Consider the following 15,758-nt stretch of genomic DNA (forward strand, 5'->3'; position numbering starts at 1 on the left):
TCCTACTGTTAGGAATCAGAATGTAAATATCTGATCTGCAGGAGATCTGATACATAACTCCCAAAGAGGCCGAGACCCACAAGTTGAGAACCGCTGATGTAAGCCAGTTCAGTAAGTGAGCCCAAGCCACTGGTTTACACAGGCAGAGCCATTGAGGTTTGTGTTTTGGACCATTCATACGCTATATAACTTAACACCAGGGCCATCAAGTGAAGAAGTGTACTCCCTCTGGTCTAGGTAGTTTTGGGGTCATCTAAGGTTTACCAAGGTTTATGATAGCAAAACAACTGGTACAGTTCAGACAACCCTGGGTACATCAAGGATCAGGGGAAATCAGCTGGGACCATCCTATAGTTTTCTTAAGGGGTCCTGAGAACATTCCAAAGGTCTATTGCTGGCGTAGGAGTAGTCCAGCTGGCTATGTGACTGGCAATCCTTTTTTTTTTTTCTAAGACAGGACAGTGAGAGAGTCAAACAGATGACAGGGAGTCACATTCCCCCATCTGCTCTTGTCTTATTTACAAGAAAATTAACATAGAAAGGAGTCCTTACACTATAAACTTAAATAATTTATCATTAATACTGATAGTGACTTTTTCAGTGATTGACATGTACCCAGTGCCCCAGACCAAGGTGGATCCTCCTCATTGGTCTCAGATATATTTTGTGTGAGAAAACCTACTGGGGACCAACAGACTATATTGGTGACAAGGTCTGACACAGTTCCTTGAAATAGTGATCCAGCAGGTTTTAAAACAAAAATCTTCCTCAAGGCCTTGGATATTCCCAATTTAGCCTCCTTGTGCAGCCTTGAGGGAGAATTGAGCAGCATATGTGGCCAAGCTAGTTTTTTGTTTGGTTGGTTGAGAGTGTCTCCCACATAATGGGAGGATCTAAGTAAGGGAACCCACCAGACCCAGCCACAAGGGCTTCCTCAGAGGTGCAGCCTATCATCTTGAGTTAGGTAACACAATGCAGAAATACCAAATTTGCTGGTCTGAACATTTGACATATTTGTGTGCACATTCATTTTGCAAAGGACTCCTTTCACATCAGGGAATTGTGCACCTACCAGAAATTTGTAATTCTTTTGAATTATACAGCCGAATGCTTTGTACGCTATAAAATTGGTGCTATTGCAAGCAACCTAAGTCAGCGATTCTGACTTCTCCATGCTTCTGAGTCACCTGCAAATCTATTTAAAGCATAGGTCACTAGATTCCCTATGGAGGGAAATGCTAATACTACTGAGCTTAGGATCATACTAAGAAGCCTTATCTACACCAACTTGACCTAAGTGAGCCTTCATGTCCAACCATAGCCCCTGGCTCTAATGCTTTGGCTTTAGTCAGAATGCTCAATTTCTCCCCCCCCCCCCCCGTGTGTGTGTGTGTGTCTGTGTCTGTGTCTGTCTGTCTGTCTCTGTCTGTCTGTGTGTTTCACAATTTGTGTGTTTCCACAGGGAAAGGTGGTAGTCAGAAGACAGCTTTGTACTTCTATCCTTTTTTGGCTAGAGAGATGGCTCAGCAGTTAAGAGTACTTAGTGCTTAGAGTTGAGTCCCTGCATCCACATGGTTGCTCACAACATCTGTAACTATAGTTCCAGGGAATCTGATACCCTCTTGTGGTATCTTTGGGCACTGGGAATATATGTGGTACACAAACACACATTCAAATACAATGTATATGAGCGTTTCGCCTGCATGTTCATTCGTGTACCATGTGCATGCCTGGGAAGACAGCATTGGACCTCCTGGGACTCTAATTAGAACTGTTTGTGAGTCAGCATGTGGGCGCTGGGAATCATACCTGGGTCCGCTACAAGAACAGCCAGTGCACTTAACCTCTGAGTCATCTCTCCAGCTCTCCTACCTTTATGTAGACACAGGAATAAGCTGTCTTGCTGGACCTTAATGGATTTTTTAAAAAATGAAAAGTGAGTTTATTTAGAGTTCTATTCAAAATTAGAGAGTGAAAAATTCTTAAGTCTTTCTTGGTCTTGCCAATACCAATGTTATAACTCATAGAAGAGATTATATTCACCTACAGAATTAGCTGTGGACTAAGAGGTAGGGAGGTGGGGAGACACGGAGTACCAGCTAGAGGACTTTGTTCTCCTGATGTCCTTCATCCCCTCTGCATCTTACCTTCTTTCTGCCTCCTCTTCCACAGGGTTCCCTGAGCTCTGAGGGGAGGGATTTGATGGAGACCTCCATTTAGGGTTGGCTGTTTCAAGGCCTCTCACTCTCTGCGTGTCTGGCTGCGTCCTTCTGCTGAAGGAAGAAGCTTCTCTGAGGATGGCTGAACAAGGTACTGGCTTATGAGTGTAGCAGAATATTCTCATATTCCCTACTATAACTCCCTCTCCTTTCCCCCTTCCTGCTTGATCCTCCCATTCCATCCCCCCTTTTATCCATATCTGTCTGTGTTATTTACCTTCCCTAATGAGACCTATCTGTTCCCTTTAGTCCCTTACTCTATACCTACCTTCTGTTTGTCTATGGATTATAGCTTGATTATCATTGACTTAACAGCTAATACCCACTTATAAGTGAGTATATACCATGTGAGTCTTTCTGGGTCTGGGTTTCCTCACTCAGGATGATCATTTCTAGTTCCATCCATTTGCCTGCAAATTTCCTGTTGTCATTTTAAAATGTTATATATTTACTCAGTTTACACCCCTAATGCAGCCCCCTCCCCTCCTCTCTGTTCCACCCATTTCCCCCTTTACCCCTTCCCCTTCTCCTCAGAAAAGGGGAGTCCCCCCAACACCAGCCTGTCCTGGCCCATCAAGTCACATCAAGACTAAGTGTCTCCTCTTCCACTCAGGCCAGACAAGGCAATCCAGTTAGAGGAAAGTAATCCAAAAGCAGGCAAAAGAGTCTCTGAGGAAAGAATTGAAGAACGGATCGGTAGGATTAATATAGTGAAAATGGCCATCTTACCAAAAGCAATCTGCAGATTCAATGCAATTCCCATGTTGCTATATTTTTAACAGCTGCATGTTATTTAAAGTATATAGTTTACAACAAGCTTTAAAGATTAAGTAAATATTGGAAAAGTTCCTTTGGGTTTTTGAGATGGAGTCTCATGTAGCCCACGCTTGCTAGTAACTCTATAGCTGAGAATACCCTTGACTTCTTAGACTTCTGTCTTCACCTCCTAAGTGCTAGGATTACAAGTATGCACCACAAGTCACAAATATATGCACTTTCCTTATTATACAACATTTCCTCTGTTTAATGAAATTGTAAGGTGGTTATAGTGCATTGCTTTGATTTAAGGATTTTAGAATGCTATATGCTAAAATTCAAGGCTATAAGAATTATGGCCTTAATCAATTTATTTTAATTAATGTTAATATTTTATTTGGGTGACTTTAGGGAAAACTACAGAGAATTCTCTGTAGGCTGTTTGGTCTTTAGCACTTGTGTTGAAATTCTGTGACTCTGATTCAGCAGGAAAGGCAGCTTTCATTTCTTTTAAAAAAGATTTTATATGTATGGCTGTTTTGTCTGTATACCATGTGCATACCTTGTTCCCCTGGGAGCTGGAATAGGGAGTCAGCTCACTTATCACTGAAGTTACAGACAGTTGTGATCCACCATGTGGATACTAGTAATTGAATTCAGGCGCTCTGTAAAAGCAACAAGTGATTTTCACCACGGAGTCATCTCTCCAACCCCTTCTTTGCTTTTCATGTCCCCATAATTTTCATAGCATTTTATCCTGCCTCAGACTTAAGTTACCAAACAGCTCTTTCTCCTGGCACCAAGCAAAAGGATTCTTGCCAAGGATCATTTCACTGGGAGTCTGGCATTTCTTGGGCTCCTTACTAAAGGACATCTCCGTGGATGGCTAGGCACATTGCAGGTTGTCAGATCTGAGTAAAATTATCACAGACAGATGGATTTTGTTGCATACTGCATAGAAAACTTGATTTACTTTTATTTGTGTCTCTATGAATGTTAACAAATTTAATGTTAATGAGATTCAGTTTGATAGACTGTTACATGTGTTCAATGTGGAATTGTCAATGTAGGTGGTGAGATTCATCCCAGATACTTGATTATGCCACTGAAAACTATTTCACGATGAGCTTCAATGAAGCGTGCTAGGAGGCTTTTGAAGTAGAGATATTGAGGAGCACACACTGCAAATTTAATGTGGGCAGTCAGAGGGAGCAGTATACACATAACATGGTTCTGGGCATCTCACAAAAAAGGATACACTGTATTTTATTAGCACATATTAATTATACAGAACAGTGGGTTTTGTTATGATGTTTTCATATATATATACATGCAACCTATTTCGATATTACTACCTATTAACCCTCTCTTGTCTCCTTCCTCTTCTCCTAAGACTATTTTTTTTTTTACATTTTTATTAAGTATACAATGTTCTGTCTGCATGTGTGCCTGCAGGCCAGAAGAGGGCACCAGATCTCATTATGGAAGGCTATGAGTCAGCATGCGGTTGCTAGGAATTGAACTCAGGACCTTTGGAAGAACAACAGGACTCTTAGCCTCTGAGCCATCTCTCCAGCCCCACCCTCCCAAGACTCATCGATAGGTAAGAGTCTTTTAAACTGCTCAGAGGATATAATTTATAATGAGTTCAAGGATTAAGCCACATTTAAAAAGCTAGGCTTAAAATTAAATAAAATATGATCTTGTTTACTCTTTTTACTGAAATTATTTCCTTTTCTAAATGTAATTGTTTATTTTTTTCAGTTTTGCTATTTGGGATTCACAGTGGCAGGTGCTAATATAGTTAAATTCAAGATCACATTCAGTAAGGCTTTTAGGGAAACACTTCATTAGTTGTTTTTATCAACCTCACTTGAAATGTCTCTAGGAAAGGGGACATTATTTCTGCAGGCAACTTGCCTTTCCTCACTTGTGCTGAAATTTCTTATTCTCCGATTCTGAGATGAAATGCTTCTTCCCCTCTAATCTCCATACTTTTCTCTGTGATTTTTAAACTTAACTCACAATGATTCAGCCAAGAAAATTAATATACCACTACTTGACATATTTAGTTTATCTGATGTGAACATTAGAAATATACTCATAATAATTTTCAAAGCTCAATACCTTCTTTGTTTTTTTTAAAAGATTTATGTATTTATTATTAAACAGTGTTCTGCCTGCCTATGAGCTTGCATGCCAGAAGAGGGCACTAGATCTCAGTATAGGTGTTTGTGAGCCACCATGTGGTTGCTGGCAATTGAACTCAGGAACTTTGGAAGAGCAGACAGGGATCTTAACCACTGAGCCATCTCTCCAGCCCCCTCAACACCTTCTTGTTACCATAGTGATCAAACTAATAAGAGAGCTCAAAAAAAATCTTTCCTCTAGGGATGGAGATGGCTTAGTAGTTAAGAGTACTGGCTGTTCTTGTAGAGGACCAAAGTTCGATTCTCAACACTCATGAGGCAGCTTACAACTGTCTGTAATTCCTGACCCAGGAGATCTAATACCCTCTTTTGGCTCTTACAGGCACCAGTTACACATGCAGTGCACAGGCAGTAAAAAACACCCATACACACAAAATAATTAAATAAAAATTTTTTTTTGGTTTTTTGAGACAGGGTTTCTCTGTGTAACCTTGGCTGTCCTGGACTCACTTTGTAGACCAGGCTGGCCTTGAACACACAGTGATCCGCTTGCCTCTGCCTCCCGAGTGCTGGGATTAAAAGCATGTGCCACCCCGCCTGGCTAAAAATTATTTTTTTAAATAATTTCTCTGGGGTGCTGGAGAGATGGCTCAGAAGTTAAGAGTACTGGCTGTTCTTCTAGAGGTCCTGAGTTCAGTTTCCAGCAACCACATGGTGGCTTATAACCACCTCTAATGAGATCTGGTGCCCTCTTCTGGCAGGCAGAACAGTGTATAATTAATTAATTAATGGATGTTAAACATTAATTTTTCCTATCTAATTGAAACTTTCCATATTTTGACCACAGTCTCTCCACTCCTCTCACCTTCTACTTCCCAATCACCACCACTCTCGTTTATGTCTCCTGATTGTAATGGATTTAGATTACAAAAGCTAAGAACATGCAGTATTTGCATTTGTCTAAAAGCTTGGCTTGTTTCACTACATGTAGGAAAGTTCTTGTAAATGTTATACCTTATGTCAAGTCCTTTGAGACACAGTCCCTCTATGTAGTCCTGAATGGCCTGGAATTGGCTATAGAGACCAGGTTGGCCTCTAACTTATAGATATCCTTCTGCCTCTGCCTCTGCCTCTGCCTCTGCCTCTGCCTCCCAAGTGCTGGGATTAAAGTCCTGCACAACCACACCCAGCTTTGTCTCAACTCTAAAAGCACAGACTTTGAGTCCAAAACAAATAGAAGATTCTTCACACTGAGTTTTAGACTTATTTGTTATGAGGCAATAGGAAACCAAACTGGTAGGAAACTGAGCTAGTAAAAAGAGTGGTCTAAAGTAAGCAAGGTGGCAGTGGTTTATATAAGATGGACTGGTAGAGACGGTATTTATTTAGCTATTTCTGAGTGGTAATTTTTGATCCAGAGACTACAGAATGAACTGAGGTGGACACTGAGAGGCTATTGGGAAGGGAAGTTATATAGTATATCCACTGTGGATAATCACACTTGCTTTTATAAAAAAAATCTGGAAGCATTTCTTCATTTCCTTTATTAAGTATGTTTGTTAAGATCAGAGAGTGGTGGAGTCTGTCTAAGTAAAAATAAAGTAGCACTAGCACTGGCAAACCTGAGGAAGTTCCAATGTTTTGACATGGGCATGGGGTGGGGATGTGACACAGGTCTAGCTGACTTCAAAAGTGAACTGAATATATCTATTTGAGCTGATACGAGTTTATCTGACTTGATGTTAGCAGTTCTGGACAAGATATTTAGTTATCCATTATCAGACTTAAGTGGAGTTTCATCCCTGCTTTTAGTTAACAAAACAAGAGGAGGATGGGCTTGTACACTTGACCAGGATTCATGAGGCTCTGGGCTCAATCCCCAATGTAGAAAAAAAAGAAGGCCAAAAAAGTTAAGCAACCTTCCAACAATAGCAAAAGCAAACAAACTACCACCAAAACATAAGAGGTAGAAGAATATATTTAACAACCACCAAAGTGTTGTTGGGGGTTAAATGAAAAAATAATGTGTAAGTACTGGTCTACTTTCTACAACTCCTAGTTTAACCGTTAGCATTTATTATTTACTCTAACACTATATATTGTATGAGATAATACTTTAAATTTTATGAATTATAATTTCTAGTTCAGTATATTGCTTCTCTTGCTCATATGCCCATGCCCCAGAAGAGGAGGCAGTAGAATAGCAGCTTTCAGATTTTTACATGTCATGGTTTTGATAAAAAAAAAAAATGAATGGAGAGTCCAACCTAGAAATTCTGGTTTCAAAAAGGCCCCGTGCTTCAGGCTTGCAGGGAGAGTTAGGTAGAAGACACAAAACTGGGAAAAAGAGAGTAGAAAGATACAGATTCAAGGAACGTACCAGAGATGACACAGTGAAAGTCAGGGTTGGTCCAACAGCTCAAATGAATCATGATAAACATTTCCTAAAAGAAAATTAATTCTCACATCAGAATGATTGGCAAGCTTCCAAATCATCCAAGAACATTAATTGGGGAAAGGTTCAACAGATAGAAAGCAGCAGACCCAGGACTTTGTTTTCAGCATAAATGACACCAAGGTTGAAGAACGAGTTGACTCACCAGTGCCCTGGAACTCAAAGGGGTCAAACTCTGGCTAGAGTTTGGAGATGGCTGGAGAAGCAGGAGGTGCCTCCCCAATGCTGTGTTAAACATACTTCTAGTTAGTGATGACCTTCCATTAGATCTCCAGGAGCAGTCAGTCAGTGTGGCCAGTGCCCTTGCTGTACCCAGAGGCCACAGAGAACAGGACTAAGCAGGAGGTCAGAGGGCTTTTTCTTTTCTCTCAAGGCCAGAAATGTCCAGCTACTAAAGACTTATAAAGAAGGGAACCATGAGAGGAAGCAAGAAGAGATGGGCCTGACTCAGCAACCAACCACTCATGATGTTCCTGTGGGGAACATGTCCCTGTTTCTGGTGCTTGGATACTGAGTCTCACTTAGTTGTTTTTGATGGGAGGAGGGTGGCAAACTGTTGAAGGGAAGGTGAGATTCTGGAGAAGATATCTTGCCAGCTAGAATCCATAGATGCCTTTGGGGTGTATTTCATGTCATGTCCTAGGCCATTGGTTTCAGATTTCCAATACTGATGGGAAGATTCTTCTGGGTGCCAAGTCTGTGCTGAGTGCTGCATTTGAGGCTCTGGGTGAGCCAAGGAAGCAATGCTTTAGTTTTGCCCTTTACAGGCTGCTAGTTGCTGTCTGATTCAGAGCTTGGGAACTGACGAAGTTTAGAGGGTGATGTGTCTTCTGTTAGAAAAACCTACTGGAGACACCAAGCTGCCCTGGGAATGGGTCTGAGTGGATCCATTGATGTGGTGCTTTAAGATACTTGCAGGAGGGTTTGGGGAGTTGGCTTGCTATAGAAACAATGTGCCTTCACAGTGAAAAATCACCCTGCACACTTAAGAGACTAATAAAGGAAAAGTTCTTTTCCTGGAAAAGTCTGGCCAGCTGTTGCTAATGCCTAAAGAAGTGCAGATCTGCAGTAGAAGGTTTTACTAAATTATATACACCTTAGTCTTATTCATTTTACAATTGCTGTAATCCTTAAATTTCTTTCATCTCCAGGACCCAGGTTACACTTTGAACAATTTAAGAGGCAAGAGCCTGCAATTCTGGCCACTTGGGCAGAAGGGAGATTTACCCAGCAAAGGTATTGCCAGAATTGTTTTTAAGTATGCTAATGTTCTTTTCCAATAGTTCTTACTTGCATTCAGCTTGCCCACCTGACTGAATTATGCTTTCCCTGATAAGAGCACAGGGGACCTAATTGCAGACCAGGACTTAGTGATGCTTGTGACCCCACACTGCTCCCTCAAGAGGCCTGTTGAGACCTGTTCCTTGTGGATGGACCTAAACTCTGGTCAACCCTGGTGAATAGATTTTAAATGTACATCCTACTAAAAATGGTCATTTTGCTTATCTCAAACAGACCTAGTTAGTGTACTACTTATCTCTGGGGTTTTTTTTTTCCCTTTTGCTTTGCTTTGTTTTGTTTGTTTTTTTCCCCTGGGGACAGGGTTTCTCTGTGTGGCCTTGGCTGTCCTAGACTCGCTTTGTAGACTAGGCTGGCCTTGAACTCATAGCGATCTGCCTGCCTCCCACATGCTGGGATTATAGGCATGCACCACTACTGCCCGCCTACTACTTATCTCTGTATAAGTATTTTGGAGAGATCCTCCCTTAGCTAAGTTCTGCTCTCTGTGATTTGATGTGTCCTAAGCAAATCTATTAGTAGATCCTTTAGACATGGATTCTGTCACTTTGAGTTTCTTTTGCATCATCTCAGCGGATAAGAATTGTTGGCGTGCAAATATGAGGACACTAGTTCAAAACCCTAGCACCCACATAAAAAGCTGTAAGTGGCATCCTAGACAGGAAGCCCCATGGGGACTTGCTGCCAGCCAGCCTAGCAGCAGGTTTAGTGAGGCACTCCATCTCAAGAGAATAATGTCCAGAGTGGAGAGCAGGATATCCTAGATCCCATGGCCTCCATGAACAGCCCCCCCCCCAAGGTTAAAAAAAGATTCTGAGGAGAAGCCCCATTACATTGGGAGGCTGGCGTAGGACTCACAAGAGTGAGAGGTCATCCTTTGCTACACACACACAGACACATAAAGATGGAAGGAAAGGAAGGTGAACAGAAAGAGAGGTACATGTTGGCTGGTAAAATGCACAGGCTTGTTTCTTCCTGATGTTATCTCCACACCACGCTTGTTGGAGGGCCAAGTACCACTTAAGGCCTAATACTCAAACTTCTAAATTGGTGGCCAGATCATTTGTCCTTGCAAGAGTAGGACCCTCTTGGAGAATCAGTTTTAGCTCAGGGCAAGTGCTCCATTTACCAAGGTGCCTATAATTTCACATGAGGACATTGATGCAGGGCTCACCACCTTGCAGGCTTGAATATGTGGAATACTTACTTCTGTTGTAATTATATGGTGGTGTTGCAAGCTTAATTCATGGCAGGGAATTAGGCACCTACCACTAAACAGTCTTTTAGTGATTTGGAGTCACCTAAACCTGCTGCCGTTAGCCAGAGACACACTGGATAGCAGATCATCTAAATCAGTGGTTCTCAAACTTCTCTGTGTCTGAATCATCTGAACTCCCCTGAAAAATGTCCTCACCCTTGTTAAAGATGCTACAAGGCTGTGTGACTGGTTAGAACTTCTTTGATTTTTTTTGTTGGAGTGGTACAGATCTGGAGCCAAATTATCTTGTGCTATTTATCTTTCTTTTTGTTGTTGTTTGTTTTGTTTTGTTTTTGAGGCAGGGTTTCTCTGTGTAGCCTTGGCTGTGCTGGAACTCACTCTGTAGACCCGGCTGACCTTGAACTCACAGAGATTCACCTCCTCTGCCTCCCTAAGTGCCGGGATTAAAGGCGTGCGCCACCATGCCTGGCTTTTAGCCACTTTACTAGCCATTCATTGCCCACATCTGTTTGTCTTAACATACCTGTGACTTTTAGGTCAATCCTTTTGGAATTTCCCAACAGACAACCAGCTTCTACCAATCGAAAGGCTAGTAATGTCATTATGTAGACTCTAAGGCTTATAACGGGTTTTCCCACATTGCTATAGCCTGCCTCCCTGATATTCCTATGAACCCTTTGAAAATTGCCTCAGTCTGTGACTTTGTTTTGTTCTATTACTATAACTCCACAACCTATAATCATGTTGGAGCATGGTATTCAAGGCAACCTGAGCCTGTGCTCCTGAGTCATGGTCACTCAAATTTGTCTCCAGAATAAACTGTCTTATTCCCCTTGAGACAAGTGCTGTGTTTCTGCATCGAAACTGGTTTCTATCCATAGCATTCCTTTTTTCTGTCCTGTGATGAGCCCTGAAATTAAGTTGCAAACCAATACTTTAAGTCAATATGTTAGCTTATGGGCCATAATTAGAGAACTGGCGCTCTAAACAGAGATGACATAAGAAATTTTTTGTTTGTTTGTTTGAGACAGGGTTTCTCTGTGTATCCCTGGCTGTCCTGGAGCTCAAGAGATCTATCTGCCTCTGCCTCCCTGAGTGCTGGGATTAAAGGCATGCACCACCATGGTTGACATAAAAAACAAAAAGCAACCAACAAACAAAAACCTCTTAAAGCTATAAGGCTGGGATGTAGCTCAGTTGGTAGAGCACTTGTATAGCATGCGTGAAGCCCTGATATTCCCATTTCCCAGAACTGTGGGAAATGAGGGCACTTGGGAGGGGAGGCAGAGCTGGGCTGCAGCGTAGAGTCCCAGGCCGTAAGAATTTGTTCTGAGCCTCACTGTGTGCTCACACTGAGAAATAAAGGGTGTGGAGAGATGTCTTAGTCCTCGAGAGCACTGGCTGCTCTTGCAGAGGGCTGAGTGGGATTCCCAGCTCCCACATGGCACTCACAACCATCTATAAGTCTACTTCCTGGGGATAGGAAGCCCTCTTCTGACCTTGACGGGCACCAGGCATGCACATGGGCCCACAAACATACATGCAGGCCAAACACTCATACACATAAAAAAATCCTACAGAGTAAAATAAAAATATATGGAAACAATGAGGGTTTTTATAGTTTTTTTCTAAAATACAGAATAGAGAAAATTCATCAGTCTTTCTCTGGTATGCACATAGCAATGCTACAACATGGACTACATCAACTAAAAATCAAGAAGCGTCTCTGAATTTAGCTGTGTACGGAGTTATTGGCACTTGGCAGTTGCATTTTCTCCAGGCACCAGCCTCCAGGTTCTTGACATGGGCCCTTTTTGCTCTAGTGTGGTATTTCACAGAGGACTGTAATTCCTGGGACATTTTGCAAAGTTATATTTGTAAGAAAGGCTAATTGCACCCTCAGTGCTCAGCTCTGAACTAAATCCCAGCTATAAAATCAAATATATATCTTTACATTTTTCATAGAAAATAATCATGTTGATTTTAGTTGCATTATTTTTATCAGTAAGCCATACATAGCTATTGGTCAAAGGTGACAAGTGGATTTGTGTATACAACTTTGAATAATAAATCAAGCCAATTAATATGATAATCACCTAGAATACTGTTTTTGTGGTGAGAACATTTGTAATGTACTCTAGGAATTTTGAAATATATAATATGTTGTGAAGTACAGCCTCCATGCTAAGCAGTAGATCTCAGAACTTATGTTTTGACTACCGCCATTCTTCATCTGTTTCCAAGAAGATGATAGTCTTTAGATTTCTCAAATATTATACAATATTTGTCATTCTCTGTTTTTAAAGATATATTTGCGGGGGAGACAAGAGAGAGGGAGGGAGGGAAGTGAGGGAGGGAGGGGGAGGGGAGGGGAGGGGAAGGAGAGGAAGATGCCTGCAGGGGTCAGAAGAGGACATTGGCTCCACTGGAGCTAGAGTCATAGGTGGGACCTGATCTCTGGTCCTCTGAAGAGCAGCAAGTGCTATTAATTACTGAGGCCTCTCTCCTGTCCCAGTATTCACTGTAACCTAAGGGCCTGTCTCATGTCAGGTTTCATCTATATTGTTGAAAGGGAGAGACTTTTTTATATAAGGAAAATTTGTTTCATTCCCTAGATGTGCCCCATTGTCTTTATCCATCTGTTACTGGACTCTAAAGTTGGCTAATGTGGTTATTGTCAATAATTCAACAGTGGCTATGAAGGTGCATGTATCTCCTCCATATACTGACTTCAGATTTGAGTGTGGAGAAGGTGGGATTGGAAGGAGTCAGTGGAAGAACACTTACCTAACAAGTGGAAGGTCCTTGGCATGAGCTTTACACCACACAAAATTTAGGTTTCAAGCATGATATGGTTCTTCAGTTAAGTTTTAGGAATTGCATGTAGTTTTCCTTAATGACACTACAAATTTATATAAATTTACGTTCTCATTAATAAGGCTTCCCTTCACATCTTTTTGTGTGCTTTCTTAATTTTTATATGCACGTATGTATGTGTTTGTGTAACTGTAATGTGTACCACAGCAGCCATGTAGAGGTCAGAAGACAACTTGCATACCATGTGGATCCTGAGGCTCGAACTCAGTTAGTCAGGCTTAGTGGTAGATTCCTTTACTCACTGAGCCATCTCAGCAGTCCTTTTTGAGATATTGATAAGCCCTGGGGTCTTGGCATGCTGAACAACACTCTGTCATTGTGCTACAACTCTGGCCTCTCATCTTTCCAACACATAGATGCAAAGAAAAAAATCTTCATTTGCAAGTGTAGTTTGCTGTACTTGGAGAAACCACTTTTCTTTTGCCCGTATAAGCAGGCTGGTGGCAGTCTCCTGTCCTGCTTCCCCCGGTGTTGTAGCATTAACTCTAACAAAACGCTTCTTCTCCAAGGGTTGTTTGTTTTCTGTCTCTAGGAATGTGGAGACAAGAAGGGAGAAGCCACAGAGCAGCAGCCTTGGGGACGGTGGCTCAGAAGCTCCTGCTGTCAGAGTGGCAAGCTGGCCTGTTGCATGATAGCTGAAGATGCGCGGCTAGGAGGTTGACGGGCCAAGTTACAAATGTGGCAAGGCAGCTGCTCATTGCAGGCAAGCTAAAGGATAAGCTTCACAGGTCAAACAGGCGGGAATGTGTCATGGGAGAATAGGGAGGGTGGAGAGCTGAGGCTGAGGAAAGATTAAAGACTGTAAAGAGCCGGAGCAAAACCAGAGGTCCTGGTTGCCAGAAGAGTTCCACAGACCTGTCAAGCCTCAAACCCCCTAAGGCTCGAACTGGAACACTGGTCCATGTCAAGATATGAGCAATGCCCATACACAGGCCTGGTGAAAAGCTACAACACAAGCAAGCTGCTGCCAAGGGCTAAGGAATTCCTTGCTTCCCAGGCAGAGACAAAACACTTGCTTTTCAACAGCAGTCACAGCATTCCCTAGCTAGGCCACCAGAGGGAGCACGTCTCCCTAACAAGGTGGAAATGGTCCCAAGCTGTCTGGAGTTCACTGCAAAATCAAAATTTCTCTGAAGTTTGCTTTATCTCCTCACATAGATAGTCTGTGGAACTAGGTGTGCATTAGGCACTGGATTAGTACAGAGAGGAAAAATCAGCACCTGAGCAAAGGAGAGATCACTCATCAGGCGAGGTCACACGCCACGTCACAGAGTGACACTTAAAAGAGCAAAAGGCCTACCCTACACTGGGACTGTGCCTTCAGAAGCCAGAGCAAGCACCTGGGATCACTGTGTACTTCCTCAGTGCATTTGTGGAGTAGCCAGCCTAGCAATACTGGTGTATAAGTAGCCTACTAGGCTTATAGCATCAAGCTTTCCCTTAAGACAAGTGGGGGTGGGAGCTGGAGAGATGGCTCAAAGGTTAAGAGCACTGGCTACTCCTCCAAAGGTACTGAGTTCAATTCCCAGCACCCACATGGTGGCTCACAACCATCTATGATGAGATCTGGTGTCCTCTTCTGGCCTGTAGGCAAAACCTGTATACCTAATAAATAAATCAATCCTTAAAAAGTATATTAGGAAAAAAAAAGACAAGTGGGAGAACACAGGAGAGAAGGAGTTCAGCAACTTGCAGTTAAAGGGACAGTGATCTTGCCACCGATGTCTTTGCTTATCAAAGGGAAATGACCATCAGAAGGAATACTTATAATTGGAACGTACTATGGCCTGGTGTGATACTACCACACACCGCTAATCCCAGCACTCACGAGGCTGAGGCAATAGGTTCACGAAGACTGGAACAGCTAGGGGAACATAGCAAGTTCCAGGCCAGCATAAACCGAATAGCAAGACATCTCAAAAGCAAAACAAAACCTCAGAAAACTACAGAAGTAAATCAGCATTAGCACTCATAATAATTTTAACTGATTTTGAAAATTGATTAGTGCCTTGGGGAGATATGGATTCCCCCATCAGTATCCTTTTGTTGTTGTTTTTTTGTTTTTTGAGACGGGGTTTCTCTGTGTAGCCTTGGCTGTCCTGGACTCACTTTGTAGACCAGGCTGGGCTTGAACTCATAGCGATCCGCTTGCCTCTGCCTCCTGAGTGCTGGGATTAAAGGCATGTGCCACTACTGCCTGGCTTTCTTTCTACCTCCAAGTATTCATTTATTTTGATTATAGGTGGAATACACCTTCTACATTTTTGCTAATATAACTTTTATCCATCACACCCAGCTCCCATCAGTATCATTTATGGGCAGTTTTTCATACGTGTATTGACCATATATGTACTTATGCCTCTTTTCAAGAAATGTCTACTGAGGACTATTCATATTAAAATTGGGTCATTTGTTTTCCTGCAACTGAATTCTTTGGTTGTTTTTTCAAGACAGTTTCTCTGTGTAGCTCTGGCTGTCCTGGAACTCAATCTGTAGACCAGGCTTACTTCAAACTCAGAGATCCACCTGCCTCTGCCTCCCTAGTGCTGAGATTACAGGTGTGTGCCACTTCCACCCAGTGCAACTGAGATTTTTTATTGGTTTTTTAGTACCAGCCTTTTATTCGCTGTGTGGCTTATTTTGAGGATGTCTCTTTTCTGTTCCTTTAACTGTGCAGTGCTATTTTAGTTTGTTGCACTCCCGTTTATCTGTGCTACTTCTTGTTGCTTTTTTGGTTAAATCCTACTCTCAGAATAATTGTACAGACCAATTTTATGTTTTTC

The 15,758-nt window shown here is 42.1% G+C and overlaps 1 long non-coding RNA gene across 12 annotated transcripts in view; it reads left to right on the top strand.

The window, feature by feature from the left end:
• The window catches only part of LOC311601382, a 41,069-nt gene that overhangs the window by 10,645 nt on the left and 14,666 nt on the right, over positions 1-15,758 (top strand). For 10 of the 12 annotated variants that reach the window (XR_014780558.1, XR_014780559.1, XR_014780560.1 and 7 more), the window contains 5 exons: positions 2,173-2,310; positions 4,431-4,578; positions 6,938-7,152; positions 8,732-8,816; positions 13,508-13,678. This is a non-coding gene — a long non-coding RNA (uncharacterized lncRNA). The remainder of the gene's footprint in view (positions 1-2,172; positions 2,311-4,430; positions 4,579-6,937; positions 7,153-8,731; positions 8,817-13,507; positions 13,679-15,758) is intronic. The other 2 variants (XR_014780561.1, XR_014780565.1) reach the window with 2 other exon arrangements.

This window comes from Acomys minous (genome assembly GCF_964271855.1).
Source record: "Acomys minous genome assembly, chromosome: 7".
NCBI lineage: Eukaryota > Metazoa > Chordata > Mammalia > Rodentia > Muridae > Acomys > Acomys minous.